Source organism: Triticum dicoccoides, chromosome 3A, assembly GCF_002162155.2.
Source record: "Triticum dicoccoides isolate Atlit2015 ecotype Zavitan chromosome 3A, WEW_v2.0, whole genome shotgun sequence".
In the NCBI taxonomy this organism is placed as follows: Eukaryota; Viridiplantae; Streptophyta; class Magnoliopsida; order Poales; family Poaceae; genus Triticum; species Triticum dicoccoides.
Genome location: NC_041384.1, coordinates 265,948,688 through 265,970,871, shown reverse-complemented (window position 1 = coordinate 265,970,871; position 22,184 = coordinate 265,948,688). Strand labels below are relative to the sequence as shown.

Here is a 22,184-nt window from a genome sequence, read left to right as displayed (position 1 = left end):
TCTCTCGAATACATAATACACACACATACCTCTCTAGGCCCTGCCAAATGCATCAACTACACATTCACACATGTAACATCACGTACCCCATTGATCTAAAAAGCCTTCTCTTCACGTTTATTTCGCATACAACATTCCTTTTGAATAATGTGTGGCAAAAAAATTATTTTAGAATTTCTACATATATACAACATTACAACGTTATATGGAGGAGTATGAACACTAATTTGCATTGCATGGTGCCCACAATGATATTTATTCTGCACTGTGAATTTGTATATTTTTATACTATATATAAAGTTAATCATAATAAAGAGAAACGAAGAGCATCTCTCTCCATCGCATACTCCCCCACTACGCCCCTTTCACGTACGCACACAAACTATCTCCAGGTCCTCTAAAAGTAAGCCCCCAACACATTCACGCATGTTTCATCTTTCTCTCGCGATATATACAATGACGATCATTGTGTTTGAAGGGAAAGCACGATACGTAAATTGGACTTCAGAATCCACTCATTATGGTCACCATTTACGTTTTGTGGTTATTATACAATCACGGGCACACCGTACAACTATGTATTTGCTCAAGTCAAGACATGACTAGTTGACCAGTTAAACTTTCCACATGGCACCTCTAGTGTTGCATCACATTATCTCACTACCATCGGGCCCACTTGGCTTGTATCTACACTATTATAAAATATAAAATACATTCTTATGAAAAACAGAGTGGTGATGATGGTGTGCCTGCCATCCTGCAATATAGGTCGTCCGATTTATATCCGACAGATAGGAAAGAAACTATGACAATTTTGCAAAAAGGTACCCACACACCTCTCCACATTTACAAATAAGGCTTTCCCTCGTTCATCCTTTTCTCTCACAATATAAACTAGTCATGCAAATGCATCTTCATGTTACGTGCAACGAACGGGCATCTTGCTAGTAAGAATGAAAACAAACGACAAAAAAATATTGGATGGTGGTTCGAAGTCATGACCGTGGGCACAGCGGACAAGGTGGCCTTGTATTGGTATGCTGAGCCGTCTGTTTTAACACACGAGAGATGGTGTGGTGATAATACACACACGCACGCATGCACACGAACTGCATGCACGCAACACTCACAAGAACACATGCACCCACACACGCACGCAACACTCACACTTACACACGCAGCCACGCACGCACGCAACACTCACACGCACACACCAGTATACCACACGACCAACACACACTCTCACACTCAAGTTCTCAACCTACACGTGCATGCGCACACATGAGGCCCTGACAGATACACACACAACCAGGTGATTCCCGCGCACGGGTTGGAGTCTTGTCGCGCCTGCGTAAATTTGTGTTTATCTGACCTTTTCCCTATGCAAACTGATAGGTGGGACCCACAAGGAACATGGTCAATTTAACTAGTCAACATGGTTCCACACAGACTATTTGGCCGGTCAACAGAGTGAAATCCGATGCTAAACCGTGAGCAAGTGACCGTAATCAGCTTATTCTGAAGTTCGGTGAACGTATTACGCTTTTCTCTCCATAGTCCGTCCAAAACTACATATCTACACGTTCTCGCATGTTACATCTAACAACTATGCAATACACCACTACTACTACACTCTAACACAATAAATCATATGTGTTTTTAGTTTTACTAGATATCATATTGTTACTTACTTATTCAGTTTGCATACATTAAAATTGCCTTTGAAATGTATGGCCAGTATCATATACCGCGCGGGAAAAATCCTGCCCTTTCCTGTTTAATCGGGTTTGTATCGATGGATCGTGCAAAACAGCAAAACTATAGTACTATACAATATAAGTGACAGTTCACCACTACAACAAAAACCCCCCTACAACAATAGATGTCTTGCAACGATGTTAACACAATGTGTTGTTTGGTTGAACGCACCCTCCCCATTTAGCGCTAACCTCCCCGTACCACCACCTCCCTCTATCTCGCACATCTAAAATATCCATTCCTTCATTTTTTTCCTTTACACATCTCTCTGAAAAAATCGGGTGACACACCCAGCAGCCAGGGTTCCCACCACCACCGCCGCCCCCTCGCCCTCGGCCTCCTCCGTCGCCACTTTCTCCGCTCGCTGGTGAAACAGACTGCGTCGCCGCCCATCCTCCTGCGCCGGGGAAGGCGTCACGGCCACCCATCCTCCCGCGCCAGGGAAGGCGTCGCGGCTGCCCATCCTCCCGCGCCAGGGAAGGCGCTGCCGCCGCCCATCCTCCTGCGTCGGAGAAGGCGTCGCAGCCGCCGTTCCTTCGCGTGACCAGAGATGCAATCGTTGTCGTTGTTCGTCCGCACAGCTAGGAATGAAGCACGTACTAACGCACCCATCATCCTAAACTGTAGCAGTTCAACAGGTCTTATTCTGTCCCTCCCGCATCTGCAATTCTTTACTGGTATCCCTTAAGGCTTTGTTCAGTTTGGTTTATTCCCCAAAGGGAACCAATTAACACAGGGATTGAGTGGATTCCTGCATCTCACTCAGATCCGTTTTGGTATTGAATCCCTTGCATCAACTATTCCCCTTGATCTAAATATTGTCGGTTATATATAAGGTTTGAGAGGGATTGATTATTATATCATGATTGTAGATAACAAAACACAGAGATTTCAAGCAGGTCTCCTATCATCAACAGTTTTCAAGCACCAGTGTACGTCTAGATCCCAATAATGCATCATCACATTGCTTTTACTAGACAACTACATGTTTGTTTGCCATGACTATTTTAATAATAAAGCAAAAGCTTATTTGCTTGTTGCTTCCCTATTTAAATCTTCACTGGAAAGGCATTACACAGTTACTAATAAGCAGAGTATACTCTTAATAAGTATGTGTGGTAATCAACTCTGATCAATACTAAGTCGATTTCAGAAATCTGGAAAACAGAAAAACCAAATCCATGCCCACAACAACTATTAATCGGTGAGGAGAATTTCACAATACAGCCCTAGATAGGATGTAGCAGGAAACAGGGATCAGGAACTGTCTCAATCTAACCCTTGCCTACAACTTAAGAAGAGAAGAAGCAAGATAAGGGAGACGAACCGGAGAGAAGAAGAAAATGGCCACTGCGTCGCCGTCGCTACCGCCGGAGAGATAGCCGCCCCATCCCTATCACATCTGCCTTGCAGTGCAGCCTCACAGCACTATGTTCCTGTCCAATCCACATCTTATTTCCATGCATGAATGTCTAACGCAAGGAGAAGACCCTCTAGCCTCTACGAGCGCTTGCCCAAGCTAGCATCACCGGCAGCAACTACGCAATCATGTCCTTACCCCCAGCCCCTGAAACCTCTCACCAACGTGTACTTCCTCCCATCTTATCCTCATGAAGGTTCAAAGTGCCAACCAACGATTCTCTTCCATCTTTTTCATAATTGGTGGGCTAATCTTCTAATGTTTTGCCCCCAGCAATTGATTCCTCACAAAATTTACGTCCCTGTTTTGCCTCCTACTCACCCTAATTCATGTGGAGCTAGCAACTTAAATATGGAATGGAACAATTCGTAAGTGCCATTAATTACAGTTTGTACGTACAGTTTTGCTTCTTCATTTTCCTATGTGATAACTTTACCTCAGCTCATTGATTTCAGGCGCTCTTTAAAATTATAACAAGAGGATATAGAATGAGGTATATGTGATATTTCAGTTTTTGTTCTTTCAATTGTTTTCGTCTTACCTCTAATTTATTTCTTTATTCTATAGCTCCTTTTATTTCCTCGTTGAACTTGAACCACATGTGGACCAGTATGTGCACGCCTCATTGCATTGATATTTGTAATAGGGAGATATTGTCCCTCTTGCATTGTAACAAATAAATCATGGTATCTGTGTTTGGCTCACGGCTCACCTACCTTTGATTGTACACGTGATATTTTTTTGGAAATCTGTTGTATAATACACTAATGCTTTTCACAATTTTTGTTTTAGTGAGTAACTACATATTTGGTAGCTAGATTGTCCACTTCCGACAATTGGATATTAGACGTCTAATTGTACGCGCACTCCAGACCATTCTATAAATCAGGTATGCCTAATATTTCTTTGAAATGACTACATGGTTGTGTCCATGGAGCCATGTGCTACTTTCAAGTGCGGGGTAATAAGCCGGTACGTAACAATACCCTTGATGTTGCATGCTATTTGGGCACTATGTGTGTCACATGGCTTGGTTTAAGCATTCAGTATTACATAGGCATTGCCTTGGTTATCGAAAATAGTTTAGATGTATCATCGTTTGCTTAAATTTGGCTAGAGTTGAGATGAAATCTCCTAGCTATGAGATAACATAGTATACAAAGTGTTCTGCACTAGATTAGATAGGGTGGTGATCTACTTTTCTTTCTGTTCAGGATTTCAGTTTGGTTGCATCTTGCCATGTCTTATTGGAGAGAACATGTAGCCATCAGTTGATAACTCAAATTATCCCGAATATGGTGATGCTTTTTTTTTTGTGTTGTTGCTTCTGGGGGTTTTGATAATTTTATTCATGGATCAGGAAATTATAATTTGTGACTTTGTAATTTTCAGGTAATTACGAAATTTTGCATGATGCAGATTATTTAAAGATTTTCAAGTTGTTGGCAATGAGATTTCTTCTTATACACCATAGAAAGAATGACTAATGAATCATCCCAAGATGAGTAGTACGGGAGTAATGTGCAGACCTCTTGACAATGGAGATGTTCCATTTTGTAATAGTTGATACTATTGGTTGTCATTATTCAGTTGCTGAAGTCATCTCGTAGTTATTATAATATATTGTTTGGATATTTTTTAGTAGTAAATACAAGCTGATAGTTATTCATAATGAACAGCCAGATCTGATTCATCAAAGGTGTCTATTTTTCTATGCAGATTCTTATCTCAATGAGCCATGGATATTCAAAACGTGTGCAGACAGTTCTATGGTGCTCATTTAAATTTTACTTCTCTATTAGCCGGATTTTCTCTACTATAAGTTACTCATCTCATATTGTTGTTGTTGTAGGTCACCAAGATAAAATGATGATGCATGGCTCAGATGTTGATTGCAAGGTTAAGAATTGGAGCTACTACAAGATAATTAGAATGCCAATTTTAGGATTAATGTTTCAAACATTATAGTTGATTGCAAGGTCAAGAATTGGGCCACTACAAGATATAGTTTAACCTCCTGTAATCTTTGGATCATGTTTTTTGTAATGCAACATAGTGATATAATATATGATATCTTTCTATTTGTTATATTCTGGCTCCTATGCAGTACTGGCATTGACCTAATAATTATGGACAACAATATATAAAATATAATCAATTGTTCATGCTATCTATCAAAGCTTTTAGTAGTTCCAATTATTTTTAATGTCCATTAGAAAATCCTTTTGTACAGGGTTGCCACCAACGCATATGAAGTGTTGTTGGGCTATAGCTTTATATGTTGTTACCTAACAACGCTTCTACACGCCGTTTACCAACGTAAGCATATACATTGTTGTAGATCCTTCCAACGCCACCTATGGCAACACATACAAATCCGCGTAAGCATATACATTGTTGTAGATCCTTCCAACGCCACCTATGGCAACACATACAAATCCGTTGGTGTAGGCCTTAGCAATGCATATATGGACATACGACAACGCATTGATACGTTGTCGAAGGGGGGTTCCTGTTGTAGTGCACTGAGCCGTCGTGTCGTGAGTGGAGTGCTCGCTTTCATAAATCTTCCAGTCCCTTTCGCGGACATGTGGGACATCAAGCTACCGGGTCCACGTGCCATACCAGAATACAATGCAGAGCAGCCGGGGTGAAGCACCCAGTCATGGCGCCGGCGTAGTAATGAGCAATGAGGCGTCAAATCACAAAGCCGCACCTTTCCCGCAGTTATGTTGGAGGGACGAAGTAATAATGCTAAAAAAGAAGTTGGAGGGACGAAGCAACCGTCATTTCACTCGTTGCTAAATCCTCTTCTCCCTCATCTTCTTCAAGTTAACCACGTGTTGCTTCTGCCGTTGTTCTGCCTCATGTGGGACGCGGATCGGCTTGGTAAAGCACTGAAACGTGGGACCGCATGTTAGCAAACCGCCAGGACAACGTCCTCTAAAAATAAGAAACCTCCCCCGCCATCCGCGCGGCAAAATTGAAGGAAATATGCCCTAGAGGCAATAATAAAGTTGTCATTTATATTTCCTTATATCATGATAAATATTTATTATTCATGCTAGAATTGTATTAATCGAAAACTTAGTACATGTGTGAATACATAGACAAACAGAGTGTCACTAGTTTGACTCTACTTGACTAGCTCGTTGAATCAATGATGGTTATGTTTCCTAACCATAGACATGAGTTGTCATTTGATTAACGGGATCACATCATTAGAGAATGATGTGATTGACTTGACCCATCCGTTAGCTTAGCACGATGATCGTTTAGTTTGTTGCTATTCCTTTCTTCATGACTTATACATGTTCATATGACTATGAGATTATGCAACTCCCGAATACCGGAGGAACACTTTGTGTGCTACCAAACGTCACAACGTAATTGGGTGATTATAAAGGTTCTCTACAGGTGTCTCCGATTTGTTGAGTTGGCATAGATCAAGATTAGGATTTGTCACTCCGATTGTCGGAGAGGTATCTCTGGGCCCTCTCGGTAATGCACATCACTATAAGCCTTGCAAGCAATGTAACTAATGAGTTAGTTGCGGGATGATGTATTACAAAACAAGTAAAGAGACTTGCCGGTAACGAGATTCAACTAGGTATTGAGATACCGACGATCGAATCTCGGGCAAGTAACATACCGATGACAAAGGGAACAATGTATGTTGTTATGCGGTTTGACTGATAAAGATCTTCGCATAATATGTGGGAGCCAATATGAGCATCCAGGTTTCGTTGTTGATTATTGATCGGAGAAGTGTCTCGGTCATGTCTACATAGTTCTCGAACCCGTAGGGTCCGCACGCTTAACGTTCGGTGACAATCGGTACTATGAGTTTATGTGTTTTGATGTACCGAAGGTAGTTCGGAGTCCCGGATGAGATCGGGGACATGACAAGGAGTCTCAAAATGGTCGAGACGTAAATATCTATATATTGGACGACTATATTCGGACATCGGAAAGGTTCCGAGTGATTCGGGTATTTTTCGGAGTACTTGAGAGTTACGGGAATTCGCCGGAGGGGTCAATGGGCCTTCATGAGCCTTAGTGGAAAGAGAGGGCATCAAGGAAGGAAGTGTGGGGTGCGCTCCCCTAGGCCCAAACTGAATTGGTTGAGGGCTTTGGGGGCCGCCCCCCTCTTTCCTTCTCCCCTGCTCCTCTTTCCTTCCCCTCCTAGTTGGACTAGGAAAGGAGGAACCTACTCCTAGTAGGAGTAGGATTCCCCCTTGGGGCGCATCCTATAAGACCGCCGGCCCCCTCCCCTTGCTCCTTTATATACGGGGGCAGGGGGGCACCCTAGAACACACAAGTTGATTATTCCAAGCCGTGTGCGGTGCCCCCTCCACCATAATCCACCTCGATGATATCGTAACGGTGCTTAGGCGAAGCCCTGCGTCGGTAGCAACATCATCACTGTCATCACGCCGTCGTGCTGACGGAACTCTCCCGTGAAGCTCTGCTGGATCAAAGTTCGTGGGATGTCATCGAGCTGAACATGTGCTGAACTCGGAGGTGTCGTGCGTTCGGTACTTGGATCGGTCAGATCGTGAAGACGTACGACTACATCAACCACATTCTCATAACGCTTATGCTTACGGTCTACAAGGGTACATGGACGATACTCTTCCCTCTCGTTGCTATGCATCACCATGATCTCGCGTGTGCATACGAAAAATTTGAAATTACTATGTTTCCCAACAAAAATGACCTCCTTTTTACTAATCTTGATTCTATAATTTTTTAGATCAATATAATTAAGATTTGTATAGCACACAGGAGCAAAACCAAGTGGTACGGTTAAGGGCATCCACAATGTGTAGCCAAATGTGAAAATAGCTTTTGGCATCGTGGGTACCATTGTGGACGGTGTTGCCAAAGCCAAAAGGATGGAACCGAAGCTCCCTGATTGATTGATTGAAGGAGTAGAAAAATGCAACATCTCTTCTTTCTCCCATGCTTGGACGCATGTACAGTATAGAGCACAGAGTCTACTCCCCTGTCCCTTCTATCACAAATCACAAAGCAGTGAGGCGTCAAATCAAAAAGCACAGACGAAGCAACCATCATTTGACTCTTCGCTGGCTCCGCTTCATCGTCTTCTTCGAGAAGCCATCTCACCACACAAAGCTGGACGGACGACGCTATTGTGTACGAGTAGTACTAGTACATTTATGTGTCCTTTAGTTCAACGGACTTCCTGGATGCAAATAAGGCGGTTGTCTCGGCTTGCAGGCGACACTTGCGAACGACTTACCGTGGTCTCCCTCAAAGGTGTTGTCCGTCGAACGCACTTCGCCAAACTACAACGTTCGAGATATCGTCGGCGTCACCTCAATGGGGAAGGAAGTCAACTATAGTTACTACCTCCATTTTTTTGTACACAAGGCCAGTATATAAAAATTACAATTTGCAAAAGGCCACTAACACTAATCGAGGCAAAAATGATGGGGTTTGCCTCGTACTAGCAACCAAGGACATTAATATCCCCTGCATGCATGCGAAAGTGAGAAGGTTGGTTTGCATGGCGCTGCATTAATCAAGCGATGAGGAGTGAGATTGTTAGCTCTTTAGGCTTTGGAGAAAAAAATACACATTAATTGACACGTGAAACGAGGATTTGTATCGATTAATCCCGTGAAGGAAAACCTCGCCTTTCTTTTTTAACACTAGTACTCCTAGTACGTAGTACGTACTTATCCTGTTTGGGTCTAGGCCCTGCATTGCCAAGCTTGCCTAAAATTTTCAAAATGAAAAGGAGGTAGACTTGTGCACGGCTGTCGCGGTCGCACCGCACCCTCACACGGTCGCTCCTGCACGCCGCGGTCTCACCGCACCCTCACACAGTCGCTCCTCCATGCCGCAAACCCAACCAAGGGAACGCACCCTCACTGACACGTGCTGTCGGATGTGAACAAACCAAACTCAGCAATCCTACCGCTGACACATAATCTTCATTCATAGAGTATGTTTATCCAACCGTATGTTGGGGAGTATCCGTACGGCCTGTGCGGTGGTCTGTTGGGGAAGAAGAAGAGGTGAGGAAGAAGGGTTAGGAGACGTAGGATATTCATCCAACCACCTGAAATGGTAGACTGACCCAAGTTAGGGGGCTTGCATAAAAATATATGTTTTTACACAGCAAAAGATCCATAAAAACAACAACATAAAGAAAAACTATCACTGCTCGCGGAACGAGACGGCCTCGTCGTCTTTGTCTGCCGGCGCGAACCAGCCATAGTTGCCGACGTGTGTCTCTGCACCGTGGTTCTCCTCGGCCTCCAGCTACTTGTTCATGCGGAGCGTGCGGGCGCTCTGCACGAAAACGAGCATCGCCCGGTTCAAGTCGAGGACGTCTGGTTCCGCCTGCAGGAGGGCCTCGATGGCAGCGGCATCCGCGCACTCCGTGTCGAGTCGAGCCTCCGCCGCCCGGTTCAAGTCCAGGACGTCCGGTTCTGCCTGCAGGAGGGCCTCGATGAGAGCGGCATCCACGCACTCTACGTCGAGTTGAGCCTCTGCCACCCGGTTCAAGTCCAGGACGTGTGGTTCCACCTGCAGGAGGGCCTCGATGGTAGCAACATCCGGCGCCCTGCCTCAAGTTGAACCTCTGCCACCCGGTTCACATCCACGACATCCGGTTCCACCTACAGGAGAGCCTCGATGGCAGTGGCATGCACGCGCTCTGCATGGAGTTGAGCCTCTGCCTCTCGGTCCTCCTTTAGTACCGCCAGGTTGAACCGCTGGTCCTCCTGCACCATGGGGGACTCGGACGTCGGCACGAAGTCGACGTCCATCGTCTCATACCCATCGGGGGCCTTCTGCGGCGTGACCTCCGCCATGAACATTGGATCGGCTTCCTCCTCCTCGTAGCTTGGCTGTAGAGAACTCGAGGATCGGCCCACGCAAAGCGAGCTGGGGGATGGAGGTCTGTGGTGCCGACCGCCGCTGCGATTTCTGCGCGGTGCTCCGGCGTTAGCATCTTGTAGTACGTGATCTTGCGGTGCACCATGGCTTTCCGGTGAACTAGGGGACGCTTGATGCGGGCTAGGGGATCAAAAGGTGGGGGAAGGGGCTGGAGATTAGGTGTGGTATTAGGGCAGTGGCTGGCGTAGGCCGAGCAGTGAAGGTTCTGGTGTGAATAGTGGTTCCGGTGACGACCGGTCAATCGGTTTTGACTGTACATCGCTCTTGTCACGTTCTCATTGTAGCCCGGCATGCTGGACCCTCCATGTCGCTCACCGAATGGAACGCGCTTAGTCTTGCGTTTTTGCTCGCTTGTGGGACCGCAGTTGAGAGCAAACCGATGTCCCTCCCCCTCCCCCGCCCGCGTCATTTATACTACCACTCCCTCCATTTTATGCGGAGTAAATAAAAATAGAGGAAGTATACTACGGATGAGGATCCCCTGACGTGGCCGAACCCATTGAGTAACTAACATGTGGGGCCTAGCAAGCATGGGGTCCGCCAGTAAGTGACAGAAAGGGAGGGTAAGGCAGGGATACCTACATCAGAGGATCCACTTCACTACTACTCCCTCCTTCCATTTACTATACAGGGCCTAATGCGTTTTTCGAGGCTAACTTTGACCAAATGTTAGAGTAATAATATATGACATGCAACTAACACAAAGCATATGGTCAAATTTGTATGTGAAAGGAGCTTCCAATGGTATGATTTTCACATTATACATCTCATGTACTATTAATCTTGTCAATAGTCAAATGCGGTTTTGAAAAACGCATTAGAGAATGGTTAATAATATAGCCAATCGATGGCTATAAGGAACTTCCAAGTCATCTATAGCCATCATCTATTATATGCACTCATACAGTAGTGTGGGCTATAAGGGTGGCTATTTCGTGCAAAAAAATTTATAAGGTTGGCTATTGTATCAGTACTTTTTTCCACCTCCTCTCCATCTCTTTATTCATATTTGTTGTGTTTAACTAGGAATGCGTATATAGCTAGGCTCTTGCATGAGAGATCACTCCCCTTACTTTTTCACATCTCTCTCCTCCACATAGGCCCTATATAAATGGAAGGAGGGAGTACTACTATGAGCAATGCATACTCTAGTACAGATGTTGTCAGTACTCCACTAGTACTATTGGACAGGGAGCTTAAAAAAGTTACTATTGGACTAGCTATATACATGGCGAAATCCCAGTAGGAAGAGCATGCATGAGAACAAGCACATTCACGTGGTTGAAAACAAATTGGAAACCATCTCGAGTACAAATCTAGGAGTACGTATGAATCGAACAATATTGATTGGGCGTTGTTGAATGTTGATACGTTTTTGATCAAAGTAGAGATACTTTGACTACACATAAAACTTATATGTAAACTAGAAAGGACAGGAGGGAGTATATTGTACGTTCAAAAACGAAAAAACATTGAATACCATTTATATATGATTTGCGGATGCTATGATCACCGGTTCAAAATTTTGAATCTACATTAGGTATCACACATGCCCCCACTCGTTCTCATTCGATTTCATCTCGAGGTTCGGAGATCGATTGAAAGAGGACTAGGGTGGGTACAATATGTTCGTTTCGCTTATGAACGTACAATATACTCCCTCTGATCCCCACAGACCCCCCCGCGGGTATTTCTATCATAGAAACATACCAAACCTTTATCTCCTTGCACGACATGCAATTGATCTCGTCAACATGTGTCGGGGCATGAATTGAATGTGATGTGAAAACTAAGACGCGAAGCAACACGTAGTGGAGGCAAAGCAAGACTTTAAACGAACCGTTTGTTTGTATGCATGTCGGATAAATTATAAAACATTGGAAATACAAGCATGGTCTAGGCCCACATGCGAATGATACTCGGCGGAATGTTCAAATGAGGCATGCAGAAGGATGGACTCGACCAGAGGGCGACATGATCGATGGAGAAGAGGGTTGGAGAGGAATGAGAAATAAGCAAACGCCACATGATTATACTTGAACGGCTCAAATAAACAATAAGTTGTCTCGCTTGGCCTACATAGTGAAAGGCCTAATGCGCAACGCGGAGCACAGACGCTCGAATATGGTCGGGAAAATAGGGAAATCGACATGTGGGGCACACCTGTCTGGACGACGTAGCGCAGACTAGTCAAATGGAGGAGCTGGCCCATGACCTCCTTGCCACCGGCAACTGTTCATGTGGGTCGTGGGGGCCAACAACATGGCGCAGCTCCAGCACCGCCTCTGGACATGGCGACCGCGGTGAGCGACACGCTCATCGTCGCTAGACACGGTAGGTTTCAGTGTGCCGTGGGTGGCGTTAGTGTTGTGGCACGACCAACAATATGTTTGGTTTGTGCCCAAGGTTGCCCTATCAAAGCATTTGGTAGCCAAAATGTTAGCTGAGGTTTTGGTTGCCCATGATTTGGCCGACATTGGCAAGAAAAATGAACTACAGTTGGCTGGAGTTCATTGGCATGCCAAAAAAATGGCAACCATCCAAACAAAGACCAATCTTTGGGTCATTACCAAAATTTTGGTAAGGTGCATTTTGTCCACAATCCAAACACACCCCAACACCCGGTTCGTCGAGGATGCACGGGGCGCCGGGACGCATCCGCGGAGTGGTGTAGCGCGGCCAACTGCATCCTTAGGACCTGAGACCATGCCGGGTCATCTTGCTTTTTCAATGACATGTGTCGATCACATGTGAGCAAAGGGCATCTCCAACGTTGCCACGACCGGAGCTGACTACCCTAGCACACCAAAAACCCTCGTCCCTCGCGCCGTCGCGTGGTGCGTTCCCACCCGGCGCCAGCAGCCCGCATTCATGTCGTCCGTCCGTATGTCGTCGTTAAGAGGCTCGGTGCCCGAGGAACCAACTCCGGCGACTTAATGACGCACCAGGAAGCTTGGCCTCACCAGATGCGCCACTTAAAGCGGCAACGTCTAGCTAACCACCACACCATAGCGTATCGTCCTCCTACCTGGCACCACATCTGCCATGACCGCAAGCGCGAATGCTCTGCGGGAGAGCTTGTCTTTGGGGATGAAGCTCGAGGTTGCCGCCCTCGCTCAAGTTGCCTCTCGTGACGCAATAGCATCGTAGGCATACACGGATGCGACCGCACAAGCGGTGCCCACGCTGGCGGCCGACGACGGGAGCACCGTCAGCCATGCATCCTACTTGCCGCCGTCCAACGTCCGGCACCGCCAAGGTCGAGGACTGCTCCGAGGATGAGTACGGCATGGGAGGCGGCAGGGCATGGTGTGCCAACTGGCCGGTCCGTATCTCGTGTTCTACTCTTCTTCGCCGGAGACCGCACCTTCACTTCACGGGTCTTGAACCCCGCCCCCGTACATAGAGATCGCAGATGGAGGATGTCGGTCACTGCCGTAGAATAGGTTTAGGGTCGGGTTTCTTTTATTTTTATGTCCTATAAAAGTTCAAAATGTAATGAAAATCTGCCGTGTTTGCATTAATCTTGGCTGGTGTATATGAACTTTCACAATAATATAGTATATTGTAGGATTACTAGCAAGATGCCCGTGTGTTGCACGGAAGATCAAGATCTTGTGGGAGAAAAAGATGAACGAGGGAAGGCCTTATCTGCAAATGTGGAGAGGAGTGCGGGCAAATTGTCATAGTTTCCTTCCTATCCGTTAGATATAGACCGGACAACCTATATTGCAGGATGACAGGCACACCATCATCACCAACTCTTCTTTTTATTGAACCGAGACAAAGCTAACATGTGAAGTAAAATAAACACATAGGGTCTATACATACACAATTTATCTTAGGTACTCCAATAGTACGTCCACTACACATTCACGTATTTCACATCTTTCTACATCTACGGGAACCTATGAAGGGTTAATGTAAATTGCCTCTCTCTCCTCCCCTAATTTTCATGGTGGTGGGCCCCTCCCTCCCCCCAATCTACAATCAACAGCTCACACGTTTCACAATATGTTAATTACATAACTGGGATTACATAGGTGTAGCATTACTCATCCTAAAAAATCCAACTAAGCCAACCTCCCAGCATATCGTGCGGGAAAAGACCCGGCCGCGCCGTTTTAGTCGGGATTACCAGATTACTAGTAGTAGTATTGATGGATTGCGTGAAGCAACAAGTTTTTTTGAGGGGGCGAAGCACCTAGTTTAAAAGGAAAAAAGGTGGTACACTCACAGCACCCCTGTTGCGGTCGCATTGCACCCCACACACATTCAGTCCTGCACACGGCTCACGCAAACAGAACACGCTTCGGCTTGCCTCTTCATTGACACGTGGGACAACACTTGGAGAAACCGACCATGCGCCAAACTCCCCCCGCCCACCGCATGAAAATCCTCCCCCACCCACCCAAAAATTCCGTCCAAATCCTAGATTCAACCGCCCTTCGGCCAACTAGCCAATAATATTCCCCAAACCCCCCTCCCCCGCCCCTCCACTCCATTGGCTCCTCCAAAGCCGCCCTCCCCACCGCGCCGATACGCCGGCGCCGCGGTTCGTCAAGGGGGATGCACGGCGATCCTCTAGCTCCCATGGTACGCTCTCGTAGACTGTCGTCCTCTAATCGCGCCGCCACCATTGGCGATGTTCTTGTGGAGGCGCACGGTGGTCAGCGCCGCTACCGCTGGCGACCTTCGTGTGGAGACGCACGGCGTTCACCTTCTCCCACGGTACGTGCATTCTATACTAAGGCCGTGTGCATGTCGGTATAGCGCTGAATGTTAGCCGATAGACGCTGTTAATCTCACTGTTTGCCGAAGTAGTTTACAATCAATATGCTCTGCTTAAGAAGCTTCCTTACCCTGTTCTGCACTCAATCTGCTTAGCTGAGATGGCATGCCAAGGCCGATTAGTTGCTAAAATATCCTGCCATATATTTATTGTGACGTAGATTGCCATGGTCTAGTAGCCAATCTGTTAGGTGAAATAGCACTACACCGTTTTATACTCGATCTTTATTGCTGTGATGGCCTTCGATAGTTTGATGGCTGTGTGCTCGGCCTCATTGACTGCTGAAACAGCCTGCCATAATTTAGCACTCAAATTTGTTTGCTGAATTAGCTTTACATATATTTCGTTACTTAGATATGCTCGTCCAAATATCTTGCCATAGCTTTAGACCTCTACCTAGGTATTTTTTTCTGGACTTCACAAAAAAACATATATGTTTTTCCTATAATATCTAATAGAAGAACTAATTTTTATGTCTAACAGATGGACAGGACTTGGATAACTTCTGCTCGAAGATTCTCCGCTGCATATGTCGAGCAGGTTGAAAACTTCATGAACTTTATCAGTGTTGAGTACGGTGGTCCGAAATCAGATGTGCTCTGCCCGTGTAGCAACTGTATGAATTCAGTTACAAGACCCTAGTCAACTGTGCAAAATCATCTACACTTGTATGGTATGTCGGTCACATATACTAGGTGGGTTCATCATGGTGAAGCTTTGAACGTCAATGTTATTGACTACGTGGAAGCAGCAGATCACCATCTTGATCTGCCTGATGCTCAGGTGGAAGAGGAGGAGGAGGAGGTGGTGGCGGAGCCAGTGAGTTTGACCAACATTGAAACAATGCTATGAAATGCTCATGCATTCCGTGAACTTTCACCTGCAGAAGAAAAACGGTGGGCCCAGATGTTGGAACTACGCGACGTAGCTGTCACCCCAGGAAATAAGCTGTCAGTATTCTCAGCTATGGTCACCTTTCTTTAGGCGAAGACATCTGAGCGGATGACCAACAAATCATTCGATGCAATGTTGGTTGCTTTCCGCAAAGCTTTCCCAGATGCGTCTGAGCTGCCACACACCTAAAGTAAAATGAAGAATTTCCTTCGTGAAGTTGGAGTTGGATATGATATGATCCATGTTTGTAAGAATAATTGTGTTCTGTTCCGGAATGATTATGCCAACTTAAGTGAATGCCCGAAATGCAAATCATCAAGATGGAAAGATGGCGATGCTGTGAAGAGGATTCCTCATAATGTTCGGAGACATTTTCCAATCACACCAATGTAGGTGCGGAACGACACCTACGGGATCACAAAAATCCCTACTACGGTTGCCGGGGCGCAGGGTTGCGAGGAGAGCAGGGCTAGTAGATAGCACAAGGATTGTTTACCCAGGTTCGGGCCGCGAGGATGCGTAAAAGCCTAGTCCTGCTTTGGTGGGTGTATTTCTGAGAGTTCTTGAGCTCTCGAACTAGCTGTGGTCAGCGTGTGGTTCAAAAGAGCCGAATCCCCCTCCTCGTTGCCTCGGGCCACCTTTTATAAGAAAAAGGGGTTGCCACAGTGGCACACAGGAGGTGGAAAGGTCTACAGTGGCACAAGCTTATCCCTCGTATTACAGGACAAGGTGCATTTAATGCATCGCTTAGGTGTCCTCTTGCTTTATCGGGGACAGGGGCGAGGCCTGTCCCTTCCATCGCCGCTCCTTCTCGCTTCGACATGCGCCTCAGCTCGGGATGCGTGTGGTGCCATGTAGGCAGGAAGGCAGCTGAGTTGGAGCGGTGGTGGAGCCTTCACGAAGATCTGCATGCCGCCATGCAGGTGTGTGATGAGTTAGCCCGGGAGCTGCATGTTGCCATGCAGGTGCCCGCCCAGCTGGTTGGGCTGGCAGCTGCATGTGAACGGTGGTGGAAGCTTGGTTGACGTGGGCTTGGCGGTGGCCTTGCCAGCATCTTTGGCGAGGGCCTTGCCTGGTGGCCCGGCAAGGGTCTCGCCATGGCGTGTTGTCATCACCGGCAAGGATCTTGTCGGGGGTTTGGTGGCCTTCCTTGGCAAGGATCTCGCCGAGAATCGTCATCTTCTAATCTGATCTTGAATATGTCTTCACAAAGATCTTCACGCCACCACATGGGTGCCTTCCCGAGCCCTGGCCCCACGCTGGTGATGGCACTGGTGGCCGTGGGCTCAAGAGGGGCTCACTCTGTTGGTGCGGGGCGGGCTGTCCCGGCAAGAGTCTTGCCGGGGCCGCTAAGGCCACCCGGCAAGGGTCTTGCCGGGGGAACTTGCTTCGTCCCTCTGCTCTTTGTGGTCTTGGCCTTGGCGTTGCTTTGATTGTCTTAGGCATCGATCTTACCTTTGCTCACCTCCCTCGTTCTGCTTGGTGTGGCCGTGGGCGCGGCTCTGACTGCCCGTGCACGGGAAAAAGGGGTACAAAGATGCGCCCCTATTTTTTACACCGACAAGAGCCCCCGGGCCTGGGCCACACATAAGCGCAACACGTTGTTGGGCCAGGCCCAAAACTGTGCGCGGGCAGGTGGGGCGGTTTTTACCATGGTAAGATTCTTCGCGCGCTCCGCCTCCCACGATCCGCGCGCGTGGCGCGGTGTGGAGGGGTGTGCGTGACGTGGGCGGCATGCGTGGGACGGTTTCCACACGCATGCGTCACGTCGCAGTAAATGGGCAGCGCGCCCCGCGGCTTCCCCATAAAAAGGGATAACCGCGGGCGCACTGTTCCTTTTACCCTCCACGCGACCCCAATCTCGGACACCTCTGTCTTCCTTCCTCTTCTTCCTTAAGCTTCGTCCCTGCTTGCCGTCATTGCGCTTCCGCCGCCCTCTGTCCTACCCTCCTCCCCCGGTCGCCATGGCGCCAAAATTCACCAAGGGAAAGGGAGTGGCCAAGGACGTCGGAGCTGCGGATCCGCCGGAGAGTGCACTGGCAGTGCAGCGGACGCAATCCACCTGCTTCCCCTTGATGGTCGACGTGTTCGAGCTTCGGGACTCCTTCAGGCCCCTGTGGGGAGGCAAAACGGGTGGAGAGAATTCAGGGCATCTGGCCACGTGCGTCATCCCCACCAACTGCGCCGAGGCTGCCCCAAATCGATACCCTTTCTTTGTTGATTATTTTTCATGCGGGCTCTGTCCTCCCTTCTCCGATTTCTTCAGCGACATCATGCACACCTTCAGCTTCCACCTCCTGGATTTTACTCCGAATGCGGTGGCGTGCATGGCCCTTGTCGCGCACCTTTGCGAAGGCTTTGCCGGGGTGCACCCCAACACGGCGCTCTTCCGCTATTACTTCTTCCCTCGGATCCAAATGGGAGGTGCCATCTCGGGGTGCATCGCCTGGATCCCAAAATCCAAGGGAGCGTACCTGGACGGCGCCATGAAGGAGAGGTGGGAAGAATGGCGGGGCCGGTGGTGCTGGATCGAAGAGAAGGACCCGCCGGCATTCTGCAAAGTTCGCCAGGCGCTGCCGGTTCGCGGAAGCGATTGGAGCGACGTCGACACCGACGGAGGAAAGCTCACGGTCGCCACCACCAGGATTCTCCGGCTTACCCAAGCCGGGCTCACCCTTGAGATGATCGGGGCGGACTTTATCCGTCGCTGGATCGCTCCTCTGCATGACAATGGGAGGCCAACCTGGCTCTTCACGAACCCCGCAGACATCATGCGGCTCCGCCCTGGCCTCGACCACAACTTCACAGTGATGGCGCACGCCCATTTCTGCCAGCGGATCTTCCAGCTCGACGTGGGCCACGACGGCGAGGTCGAGCGGACCGGCAAGGTTGCGAGGGCCGCCGCGAAGGCCGAGAAGGTCCTAAAGGGGCCTCTGTTCAAGCTGCCGACGGGGGTGGTCCCGTTGTGCAACAACTTGCGTCGGTCCGAGATCGTCGCCATGATGCCGGACTGCAACGCGCACAACCCCGCCCCAAGCTGGAAGGAGCCAGAGAACGTTGAAGTGCAGTAGTTCTTCGACACCCTGCACGAGGTGTATGTCAACGCCGACGCCGAGCGGCTGCTTGTCTAGGACACCTCCCAGGCGGAGCTGAACTACATCACCACCAGGGCGAGGGAGGCGCAACTTGCCAGGGAGGCCGGCAACGCCGGCGGAGTGGAGGACAAGGCCGCGATGGCCGTGGAGGACGAGGAGCTCGCCCGGTGGGTGATGACCGCCGGGGGAGCCAGCAGCGCCGGCACCAAGGCTCCTTTGGTTGAAGATGTGACTGGCGGGTCGTCGTCGGAGGAGGCCGAGACCGCAGAGCCGACGCCACCTACGGGGAAGGGGCGAGTCCTGCGGTGGGCCAGTTACGGCAAGCCGGTCCGGCCCGGCAGGGCTGCGCAGTCACAGCTGACCTTGGAGGAGCCCGGGCGTCATACGAGGGCCGCGGCGACAAAGAAGCCGGCGAAGGCCGTGGTGAAGAAGAAGACAGCCGCCCCTTCTTCGTCCACGCGTGCCAGACACCACCTCCTTCTCTTGCTCCGGCGAATGTTGATATGGAGGTTACTTTTGATTATGGATCCCTCAGCTCGAGGAGGAAGAGGAAGACAGCAGAGGAGGAGGCGGACGACGAGTAAGTATCTGGTTCCTTTTCGTTATCTTTGCCTCCTCAATCTGTGTTGCTTGTCTTGACTTGTTTTCATCTTTGCAGGGACGGGGAGACGCTGGCCCAGAGAGTGAAGAGGGCCAAGTTCTCGGCGGGTGGCCAGCCCCCAGTTGGTACTTTGGGGTCGCCATTGGTGGTGTTGAGCAGCCCGAACAGCAGCCCCCGGCAGAGCCCCCAACGTAAGTTCATCACTCTTCTCCCGTCGACATGTGTCAGGGGCACGACACCTTGGTGCTTACCTTGTCAGGTACACACGAGGAGAGCAGCAGCAGGAGGAGCCATAGAGGGCTACTCCCAACACGCCGCCCCCATCGACCACGCCGCCCTGGGGGGCGTCCCTGGCAAGGGCGCTAGGCACCGGGCCCACGCACATGGAGGAGGAGGAGGATAACTCGAGCGCCGGCGGCTTTGCCTCGACGCCAAATGTTGGCGGGGAGGGGGCTTCCGTTTCCCAGGCGGGTACTGGCACAGGTAAGCCGTTTGCCATTCGTCCCTGCTTCCCCCATTTTTTTAGGGCTCCTGGTCCTGGCCTTGCATCACCCCTTTCTTCGGCGCCCAGATTCCTCCTCGGTGAACCCAGAGGACATGGACGCCATCATTGAGGGCGTCGCCAAGGCCGCCGGGGCGGACGCCAAGAGGATCGCCTCCGAGGAGGCCGCCAAAGATGCTGCCGAGGATGCCGCCGAGGGGCCCACCGGGGAGGCCGACAAGGCTGCCGCTGAGGAGGCCGGCAAGGGGCCTGCCGGGGAAGCCGGCGGGACCGTTGCCAAGGAGGAGGAGGAGGAGGCTGGTGACCAGCCTTCCTCCTCTGCTGCTTCCGGCTCCGGCAAGTACCTGAGGGTGAGTGACGATTTGTTCGTCCACCTTCCAGGTGTGTCGAGCACCAGGACACCCGTTGAGGGAGAGGTGTTTGACGACGAGGTGCTTGCCACTGCCGGGTTAGAAGTCGTTGACAAGCCGATCGTTGGCGGCGATAGCTCGCAGGAAGAGCGGCTCCTCCACGCCATGGGCGTCAGCTTCCGGAAGCTCCAGGCGCTCCACCGCGCCCGCCTGGACAAGGCTAAGTCCAGGACGGCGGTGGTTGAGAAGGCGGAGGCGGACCTCCAGAAGCGCGTTGCCGAGGCGCAGGACTGGTTCCGCGAGGCCCACAAGGAGCTCAAGGCGACCTAGGGTGAGCAGGCCAGGCGCGATGTGGAGCTCACCATGAATCTCATCGACGTCGAGAAAGCTCAAGAGGCGGCGAAGAACTTGGCTGTGGCCGCCGAAGCCGCTCGGACCCAGCGCGAGGCCGCGCTGAACTCCCAGGAGGAGGACCTCGCTGCGTGCGAGGAGAAGGTTGCCGCCATGCTTCGCGGCAAGGATGCAGAGGTGGAGAAGCTTGTCTTGCAGCGGACCAGCGAGCTGGAGTAGAGGCACAAGGAGGCACTGAATGCCCAGGCCCAGGTTCACGCCGGCAAGGTGGAGGGGCTGGAGGCAGAGCGCGACAGGTTGAAGGAGCAGGCCCTGAAGTTGTCCCAGGAGCAGGACACGCTCCACAGTGCCCTGACAGAGGCGTAGGGCGGGGTCGTCCGCAATGCTGGGGAGCTCTCCGAGGCCAACAACTCCATCAAAGACCTCAAGCTAAAGCTGGAGGGCCTCAAGAAGGTGTTGTCAGAGGCCACAACCCGAGAGGGGACCCTGGCCAAGGAGCTGGAGGCCAAGAAGCTATTGCGGAAGAATGAGGGCCTCAACTTTGCGGACCACGTGGAGGGCGAGAACCGTTGGCTCGATCGCCTTGCCACCGTCGCCAACCAAGCCGCCGCACAGATGGCCCTCATGGGGATGCCGGACGTGAGGTATGTCCCGGAGCAGGGCGTTAGTGCCAATTACAGCATGACCATGTTCTTCGAGAAGGTCGTCGGCGCTCTGGAGCGGCTCCACGCCAATTGGGCGGCCTCACTGGCCGACGAGTCCCGGAGGTTTTGCCAGGGTGCCATGACCAAGGTTCTCACCAAGGTGGCGCACTCGTACCCCGACCTCGACTTCGATGACGCGCTAGCGAGCATGCCAGAGGGAACCGACCTTGTGCCGCTCAGGGAGCGCATCGAGCCCATCATCAGCCGAGTCGGCGGAATTCTGAGGGTGGAGGGTCAGCGCCGAGATTAGGCATCCCGTTTTTTTATCGCCGCTGCAGGTTCACAACCAAGACAGTTGCTATCTCTAGTTAGAACCGCAGCAACAATTTGATGTAACATAACTCTACAACACTTTTTAGTATCATGCATGTTATTTTCCTGTTCGATTTTTCCTTGTGCGGCGTCGTGGGGACGGATCCCCGTTGGCCCGCCGGGTGTGCTTGCTGCCGGGAAAACCACCTTACCGCCCTTAGCGCGGCCGCCCGAACTGTTGAGTTTGACTCGAGTCAGAGCCAGGAGCGTTGCCAGGTGCGGAAGGCTACCCCGCCACTCTCGATGCGGCAGCTTTGAGCTGTTGAGCGGACTCGAAACAAAACAAAGGCGTTGCCAATCGCGGGGGCCCCCTTGCGTGCAGGTTTCCCATACATAAGCCAGATCTCTGAGGACGATAACCTTAAATGTAAGAGGAAATAATTCTGTCGCTGAGATGGTGTCGTTCCTCCAGCCGCCTTCTTCTCAGAAACCGAAAGCGATGAAGAACCGCTAGGCTAACTACCAGACCAGA

At 49.9% G+C, this 22,184-nt stretch overlaps 1 long non-coding RNA gene across 1 annotated transcript; it reads left to right on the top strand.

The window, feature by feature from the left end:
• The first annotated feature begins 1,996 nt into the window (after positions 1-1,996).
• Positions 1,997-5,266, top strand: LOC119268045. Its single transcript, XR_005132811.1, has 2 exons — positions 1,997-4,950; positions 5,031-5,266. It is a non-coding gene; the product is annotated as an uncharacterized LOC119268045 (long non-coding RNA).
• The last annotated feature ends 16,918 nt before the right edge of the window (positions 5,267-22,184 follow it).